A 9,376-nucleotide genomic window follows, 5' to 3' on the forward strand; every position below is an offset into this window, starting at 1 on the left:
ACCACCCACAACCTTTTCTAATATTATAATATTTTTGTATTAACAGTAAACCCGAAACGGTACACCGGTATTGACCGATATCCGAAATATATCGTATCGCTGGCCAGACCGGTACAGCCTCTGGTACGGTATTAACTCCCTTGCACCTTACTCTTCAATCCCAATGATCAAGATTTGAATATGAATTTCACCAAGTCTAGTGGTCTCGGGACCATCTATTAAGTTTGGTTGGGTTTGATTAACTTTAACTAAACTTTGACTACGTCTTTCTCTAAATCCAACCGTTTGATTATGACCATAATCTACTAGAATTAATCTTTCATTACATTCTTCGAATTGAACAGTTAGATTTCAAATCTAAGTGTGGCACGTGATAGACATGTGTTGTGTACTTGTATGGCCATGTTATCTTTATCTTACCATCCAATTGGTCTCAAATTTCATCAACACCAATATGTCACCACACTCTTTAATCCCAATTATCAAAATTTGAATATCAATTTCAACAAGTCCAGTGGTCTCGGGACCATCTATTAAGTTTGCATAGTTTGACCAACTTTAACTAAACTTTGACTGTGCATTTCTCTAAATCCGACTGTTTGATTGGTTTTTTTTTTCAATTTAGCGATTTCAAGGGTATATTAATTATTTTAGAGTTTTTTTATGGGTATTTTGGTCATTTTGTGGTTTCATGGTATTTTTGCTAATTCTAGTGGTTTTAGAGGTATTTTGGTTAATTTTAAAGCTTCGGGAGTATTTTGGTCATTTTACAATTTAAGGGGTAGTTTTTTTTTGGGTCATTTTAGAGGTTTTGAGAGAATTTTGGTCATTTTAAAGCTTTCAATGGTATTTTGGTCATTTTGTATGTTTAAGGGTATTTTAGTCATTTTAAAAGGTTTAGGGGTATTTTGGTCATTCTCATGAATAAAATCAATTTTATTAGTATGAGCAATTTTGTCAATTCACAAATTATTATATCCCCACCAATAAAATTTATTAGTAAAATAAAAAAGCTTATTGTGACAAAGCATAATAGTCGTCACACTATTGTGTTTCAATGTAGGCAATGTAAGTCTCTCATAATATATGGCCTATAGTTTCTATAACAATAACTCATGGGATGTAAAAAAAAAAAGAGCCCTACCTAACGTAATGAATTTGAAGAGCACTACCTAAGTCTCTCAAAATTTTCTCCATCTTTACCCCCAAAATTTTTTCCCTCTCACTCTTTCCCTCTCACAAAATTTCCCCAAAATTTTTTTTCCCTCTCACTCTTTCACTTAGGGATTTCATGAGCTCTCTCCCTCTCATTCTCACTTTCCCTCTCACAATACTCTCTCTTTCTCCCCTCACTCATCTTTGATCTCTCCATCAGACCCATCAGCCAACACCATCCACTACACAGCCACCCTCTGCCACCACTGCCATCATCGTCCTCCACTCTCTTTGCCACCTACTGCGCTATCCACCACAAGTCTGAACAAGTAACCCATCTCTCTCTCTCTCTCTCCCCTTTTGTTCTTCTTCTTCTTTTATTATTTATTTATTTTTTTTCATCTGGGCTGTTTTCTATCTCTCTGTTCATTATTGTCAAGATTGAAAAGCTTTCTGAAATTTCTAAGATTGTTTGATTTTAAAGTTATAGTGTTCGGTGAAATGGGTATCTTGTTTTGTTGATGCTAGTTTTCGATTGGGTCTTGTTTGAAGAGTGAGTATGGGTCTTGTAGCTTTTACAGTGAAGGAGTTTGATGTTAGTTCTCAATGAATGTAGAAAAAGGGAGCGAGAGAAAGTGAGGGGTTTGAGATGGTAGTGAAGGTGTTTGATGGTTGTTCTCAGTGAATTTTTGCATGTTTTACTTGTTGCAAAATTTTAATCTGAAATATAGTCCATAAATTGCAGTTGTTATTTTGAAGGAATAATCATACATGCAATAGAGAACTCTCACAAATGGGCTTTTTATGTTTGATTCCTTGTTTCATTTTTATGCACCTTCAAGATCTGATTAGGCTGTTGTTTGGGTCATATTGATAGGCTTGGCTGTGGTTGGCAGTGGAGCATATCTTGTGTACAAATATAGATTACGGGTAAGCTTGTTGCATTATATTTATGTATATTGACTTCATATATTTATGTTGATTTATGAAGCCTTTATTTACTCTTTGGTGCTACTATTAATTTCGGTGGTATTAGTTTCTACCTCTATTGACTGCAATGATGAGATTGTTAAAATGTGTAGTATTATACTAGGGTGTATTTGGAAGTAGTGTCATAGAAAAGTAGTACTTATATTAAAGCTTAATATCTATATCTATATATATATATATATATATATATATATGTGTGTGTGTGTAACTCTGAATTTTAAAGCTTGTAATTTTGATACGCAACATTTTAACCCAAAAGTAACATTGTATTCTTCATGCATGATTATTATTCAGTTATTAGTTTGAATATTTTATGATTTTCAACAGACCACTACTAGTTAGGGATCCGTTGGGCCAAAACATATCTAAAAAAACCTCTTGTTTTAGTTATACTGTACTTCAACATGTCCATTCTTTAATTATCATAAATTATATTTCTTAAGGTTTCTTGAAAACCAATGGCTTTGTAGCCAAATGGTACTTTCAGGCCGGCTCAGCCATAGAAGCAATTGATGTTCCCAAATAAAAGAAAGCCCCTCAATGCAAATTAGTTATGGCTCCTTCACCTAGGATAAAAAAATTTAAGGCGCCACTAATAGAAATAAATTGATATGAAGAGCGAAAATTAAGGGACCTTGAAGAGAGAAAATTAGACCCCTTAGTAACCGATGGTTTATCAAAAAAAAAAAAATTAAGGCCTCCTTTCCCAAAACATAGAAATTAAAGAGACAATGTTCCTATTTAAAATCTGAATTAATGGCTTTATAAATAATTTCATTGATAAAAACTAACATTAATTACTTGAATCTAAGGAAAAAAATAGATAGAAAAAACATATTCTCTTCATCTTAAATCTCAAGAAATCAAATACAGTATTGATTAGTATTTTTTTTTCCAGCTCACTTTGCTTCTCTCTAGTCTCCATCTTTATTCTATTTTTATAGCATTCTTTGTTGTTTGCTAGCTACTCTTCTTTGATCTTCATTCAGGTTTGCTTGTATTTGCTCTTCCTTTCTTTTTATTCTTCTTGCTATTAAGTTTTTTTTTTTTTTTTTACTGAGTTTCACTGATTTGGGTTTCTCCCTCTTTTTTTTTTTGGTTAAGGAATTGGAACTAAACACTCTTTAGTCATATGTCACCAGCACAAGTCTTTTTATTAGACTTTTAAATATTTTAATATTTTTCTCCAAAGTCCAAGTGTACACGTTTATGGCTAGGAAGCATTCCACTTTTTTCTATGCTATGAGTTTTCATGTCAATCTGCAGGAGTTATCAGAACCCATGTGAATTACAAACTATAGATACACGTTTCTACAATTAAGCAATTTTTGAAAGTTAATAATTTTTATATATTTTTTGTTTTAATTCGAACTTTAATACTGAGTTGGCCGGTCACCTATTTTTATTTTAGTGCTTCTATTTATTCAACCTACATCTAGTCTATGACTATTTGGTAATTATTATTATTATTTTTCCCATCCATTTAAAAGTCATTAATTTGTTATATGTACGAGTGTTATCTTAATTTAATAAAATTATAAATTTAGGATAATACATTTTATATTAAAATTAATTTGTTAAGTTATGTGATAAATAATTTTTTTATTTGTGCAGGTTTAGAATGTAAAGTGATCATATTATTTTCTAAGGTTGCAATTGTGTTTTGATAAACTAGGTTCTATTGTTCTATACTTTAATTTTTGTTTTATTCTAGATAATTTATAATCTTTCTATCATAGATTATGTTTTGTTTTAATTATAAATGTTTACTAAAAGATTAAGTGATAGTAAAAGAAAATGTTAATGAAACTTGAATGTAAAAATTTAATTAATAATTTTGCATCTCAAAGAGAATGATAAATAGATTCTTAAAAAAAAAAATCAAAAGTTAAATAGATATTATTTAATTAGTATTTAAATAATTGAAAAAAGCCTCACCTAAACTTTTCTCCTAAGGCCCCCAAATATGTTGAGCCGGTCCTACTTACCATAAGTGTGTTATTTGTGAGGGTTTATGGAATTATATAGGACAAGGGTTACTTTTATTGTTTGTTCAATTGTTATTATTATTTTAAGGTGGTGTAAATAAAAATTTACACTACATGGTTTTGACTTCCATTTGTTTATGGTTTTAGAAGATCTATTAGGAGGCTCCTTTAAGAAACTAGATTTTAGGTTCATGCTACAGCGATAAATTCTGAGATGGTTCAAGGAGTTAAATTGTCAGGGTATTAAGCTTTCTTTTCTATTGGGTTAACATATAAGTTGTTGATGTTTTTATTGTTGTTTCTACAGCAATACATGGATTCTGAAATTAGAGCTATAATGGCACAGTATATGCCTCTAGACAGTCAAGCTGAAATACCAAACCATGTCAATGACGAACAAGCATGAAAAGCAAAATTTCACCCTTCAGTTTTTTTAAGGATTTCAGGTGATGATGCATTGGTACACCCATCTTTATCCAGTCATGAATTTTAAAAGTGGATCTTATATTTTTGTAACATATGCTGGATAATAAAAATAATTCAGAGTAGAAATTGTATTGTTGTTTGTTAGCAGAGTAACATGTTGGAACCTTTTAAGGGTTGGAAATAGATTGCAAAGCATTTAGGAAGCTTATTTCCATCCTAAAAAATCTTGTCTCCTAACTTAAATATCAACTTTGTAATTTATTTGTACCTTTAAGAGACGCCATTCTCTTAATTATAGTTCTTTGTTCTTATGTTAATTAAGATTTTTGTATAACCCATAAAGCAAATTCCTCTTAAGTTTTTCCCTATTGTATGAGTTCATTAACTGTGACCTCTTTTTTTTATATGTATTAGGTGTGACCTTTTATATTGTTCATTGGCTTGTCAAATGCTCACATATGTCTTATTTATTGATAGACTTTGATGCTAAGAATATTTTGCCTAAATAAGTATACAGATATGGGTTATAAATATGATTAATGCCATCATTTAATTTCAATTTCACTTGGATAGTTGGACAATACAGTCCCAAAACTATTTGAAGCACTACTGAAAAGAAAAAAAGAGGTGAATACAATTTTTAAGTTGATTTTATATATACTGACCAGGGCTAATATGGGAGTGCACTACTGAATAAGCTTTCAATCAATGGGTACCTACTTATGGTAGGTCTTAGGAATTTCTATTGAGCTTTTCTACTTGTGGTGCAATGTTACTTCAAATTTGGCCAAGGCATTATAGAGTTTTAATACAAGTGGATATCAGTTAAGGTGTGATTTATATGAAACAAATGGCTGGGAGGTAAATCTTCTTAAAATTAAAATCTTCATAATTTTGAACACAAATATCTTTTGATATGTTCTTTGTTATGGTTATAATGATTGTTAATTTGGACTTATTTCTTTTGGAGAATGTGTCTCGATATAATTTAAGTTTTGCTAAACACATAAAGCTTTAATATCTTCTTAGCTATGGTATTTTTGAAAAATATAAATGTTAAAATTTTACTTGGATGTTAAAACTATTTAGTAAGCATTTTTGTCATCTATTTTAGTTAGCCTTTACATTGGTTTATTCTCTTTATTTCAGGTCAAAATATTGCATGCCTTGGGCTATAGAAGATATTGAGGGGAGATATATTTCATTGCAACAAGTTTTAGCTTGGTGGCATATTTTCATGAGGAATTTGTTATCATTTGACTAGTATTTGAGTGAATAGATTGGAACTTATGTTATGTATATGATATTGAACTTGGGTATTATTTTCCCTTATTGGTAGTTATTGATTGAGCAGTTGTTATGCTTATATGAGTGATTGAAAATTTGTGATGTGTATAAGATTGTGGTTTGTTATTTCCCAATAGGTACCCATGTAAAATTCAAAATGTAAATTTTAAAGAAAAATAAAAAATGTTATTAACGACGACAACGTCGTCGCTAATATTTTATAATATCATTAGTGACGACAAACAATATCATCACTAATATACAATTTTTAGCGATGACATGTTTATGATCACTAATATATCATTATTTGTAACGACAGCAAGCGTCATTGCTAGTAATGACATATTAGCGACAACAAAAATGTTGTCGTTAATAATAATCCACTAGCGATGACAAAAAAATTCATCACTACTAATGAGCTAGTAGTGATGACATTTCGTCTTGAGTTCTTGAGTTATTTATGATGACAATTGTCACTATTAGCGACAACTCTGTCGTCATTAATAGTATTGTATTCATGACAACATTAATATTGTCACTAAATATCTTTTTTGTTACCATTTTCGTTTAACGAAAGTTAGCGACAACATTTTTCGTCGCCAATATAATTAGCGACGATATTTAAAGCATTAGTGACGATTATATGCCATCGCTAAAGACCAAATTTCTTGTAGTGCACTAATTAAATTCATGATGGAACCCACCATTCATGTGAGAGGAGGGAGTATGCATTTATGATATTCCGGGAGTACACAATAATTTCCCAAGAAAATGCATGTTTTGTCAAGATTGATCAGGCTACCAAGCACAAGGTTAATTTTCCACAGCGTAAGAAATATTTATGGGGTTGACCAGACATGATTAGAAGGATAAGCAAGAACAAACGGAAAAGAAATTTTCCATATCTGTTATTAACATGTTGAATAACTCTATTCCTTGATAATGTTTGAACCCTTTTTTTTTTTTTTTTTTGAGAATTATGTTTGAATTAGTTGATTAACCATCAATTAAAATGATGAGTTCCTATGAAAAAAAAAAAAAAAAACTGAGCAAACCTATATCATTTATATATACTTTTTTTTTTTTTTGCTGAATATATCATTTATATATACTATTTCAGTTTCAGATTGCCCAAATATACATCACTATTCAATTTGGTTAAATTCATGTAACACTTGATAATTTTTCGTGCATGAAATGGTTAACGTCCAATTCACTATTAAAAGCAGCCAATTCTTGAAAAAATATTAGTATATATTTGACCACTTGCTCTGAAATGCAAACAGTGTGAAAATATCAGATCCCTTGCTCTAAAATGCGATGAAAGTCTCGCATCTTATAGTGTTACAGGACAGTACAAAACCATATAACTCTTAAAAATAATAATATTATCATATATACCGTCAAGAACAAATGCACGTTTTTGTCAAGATTGATTAAAGTTTCCACACGCAAAAATCAATTTTCCACACCACACGAAATATATTTATGGGGGTGACAAGAGTTACCTAGAAACATAAGCAATTACCAAATGGCAAAAGACAGAATAGCTTCCATGACTTTCATTGCCACTGTCAGTTCTGTTATATTCATTGTCACTCTCATTAGTTCGCTCCCAATCCAGATTTATGGGAAGACAAGATTTCAACCATCACCGAAATCTCCCCAACCAGCCCGTATAGTTCACCATAGATATTCAGGATGGCCTGGTTATTATAAGCCCTATTCTGGAATCGCTTCGAAATCACCACCACCTCCTCCTTCGTAGTACAGATCAGCCTTGCCAACAACTTCTTATGAGAAATCTGTGGCACCACCACCAGGCCAATAAATTTGTACTACTACTTTTTTTTCGTTTCATTTAATTGTCCTTAAATCAGGGACGGAACCAGGATTCGAACCTAAGGGGAGCAAAGCTTAAAACAAATTTTTTTTTTTTGTGAAAATAAAAACTAACATCTATTTCATATTCAACAAAATACTACATATAAAATAAGTGTTTCTTAAACATTTCAACACATTTATCAAAATGGAACTCGGCACTATTTCAGAGGAGATCCAAAAATATATATATTTAAGGGCAAATCTTAATTTTTCAAATTACATATGTATACCAGTTTTTTTTTTTTTTTTAATTGGGGGGTCTATTAGGACCAAAATTTAAAATTTCAACATATATATATATATACACTAGCTTTTTTTTTTTTTTTTTTTTTGGGGGTGGGAATGCCCCCCCCCCCCCCCCCCCCCCGCGCCCCACTGTAGTTCGATAGTTAGGAGAGGGGGTATGTATCTTAGATATTTCCATTGGAAATACTAGTGCTAACTAGTTGAACAATGAATGTAATTGTGAATTTTTAAAAACTAATAAATGAAAAACTGGATTACTTTTTGTAATTGATGTCATGTTAGTTTGTAAAACTTATGCAGTAAAATTTATAATATCTTTATCATCACCATTTTTCTGAGGAAAATGTTATAAGTACTACAAATTTTAATATATAAAACTTACAAAATTGATGTGATAATGTATGTGATTAGTGGACTTTAACCTCCAAATAAATTAAAGTTTGAAATGAGTTTTGGTGACTCATGACACATTAATTTAAAGATCTATACACTAAAATTGTAATATCCCTAGCATTACTATTTTGCTTATAACTAATAATTCATAAACGGATGGTGTGGCACTTGCTTGCCATTGATATGGCACAAAGTGACATGACAGCTTGTTCTGCGGTCTATGGATGGTGTGGCACTTGCTTTCTATTGATATGGCACAAAGTGACATGACAGCTTGTTATGTGGTCTATGGGCGTATGAAGTCATGTAAGGTGGCCAAGGAGCATAATGAAGCCAAGGGTGACCATAAACCAAGCAAATAATTAAAAGTTCAATATTATTCATTTGATTTTATTTCGAACATGAGTGGAGCTTGAGCTCAATACTAAACAAGATTATATGTTAAAACTTTGTTCAATTTTTTCCTTAGTCAAACAAACTCGAGCCTATCCAAAGACTACTTAATTTACTTATTATCATTTCCTATATTCAATGAAATTACGGCTAAAGTTATTTATGCCCTTTACAAATATATATATATATATATATATATATGTGTGTTAATAATTAATACTTAATTTTTGTTAATTATATGTAATGATTTCGTTTATAAACTTATAAAAATTACAATCACCAACTTTGTATTGTTAAAAATTATGTATAATTTTACTATAAAATGGATAATATATATTATCAATAATTACAATTCAATATCTTATAAACTTGGTTGCAAATGTATATAATCCAACCTTAAGTATTACAAATATATTTTAATCAAATGTGCAGATAAACAAAGGCAAAAATATCATTTTGGTCCTTGGTAATGGTTAATTTGATTCATGTTATTTTCAATTTGCAGTCAGTTTGGTTCCTAATATTATCAACTCACTAACGGAAAATGTCAACTATAACTACGAGTTGAAAATAACAAGAAACAAATTGACTCAATTCATTTACGGTTTTTTTGT

At 30.6% G+C, this 9,376-nt stretch overlaps 1 long non-coding RNA gene across 1 annotated transcript; it reads left to right on the forward strand.

Annotated features, from left to right (window-relative positions):
- The first annotated feature begins 1,124 nt into the window (after positions 1-1,124).
- LOC126703184 (uncharacterized) lies at positions 1,125-5,925 on the forward strand. The gene is made up of 4 exons (XR_007647965.1): positions 1,125-1,484; positions 2,033-2,085; positions 4,441-4,579; positions 5,709-5,925. It is a non-coding gene; the product is annotated as an uncharacterized LOC126703184 (long non-coding RNA).
- Positions 5,926-9,376: the final 3,451 nt, after the last annotated feature.

The sequence above is a fragment of the Quercus robur genome, chromosome 10, assembly GCF_932294415.1.
Source record: "Quercus robur chromosome 10, dhQueRobu3.1, whole genome shotgun sequence".
Taxonomy (NCBI): Eukaryota; Viridiplantae; Streptophyta; class Magnoliopsida; order Fagales; family Fagaceae; genus Quercus; species Quercus robur.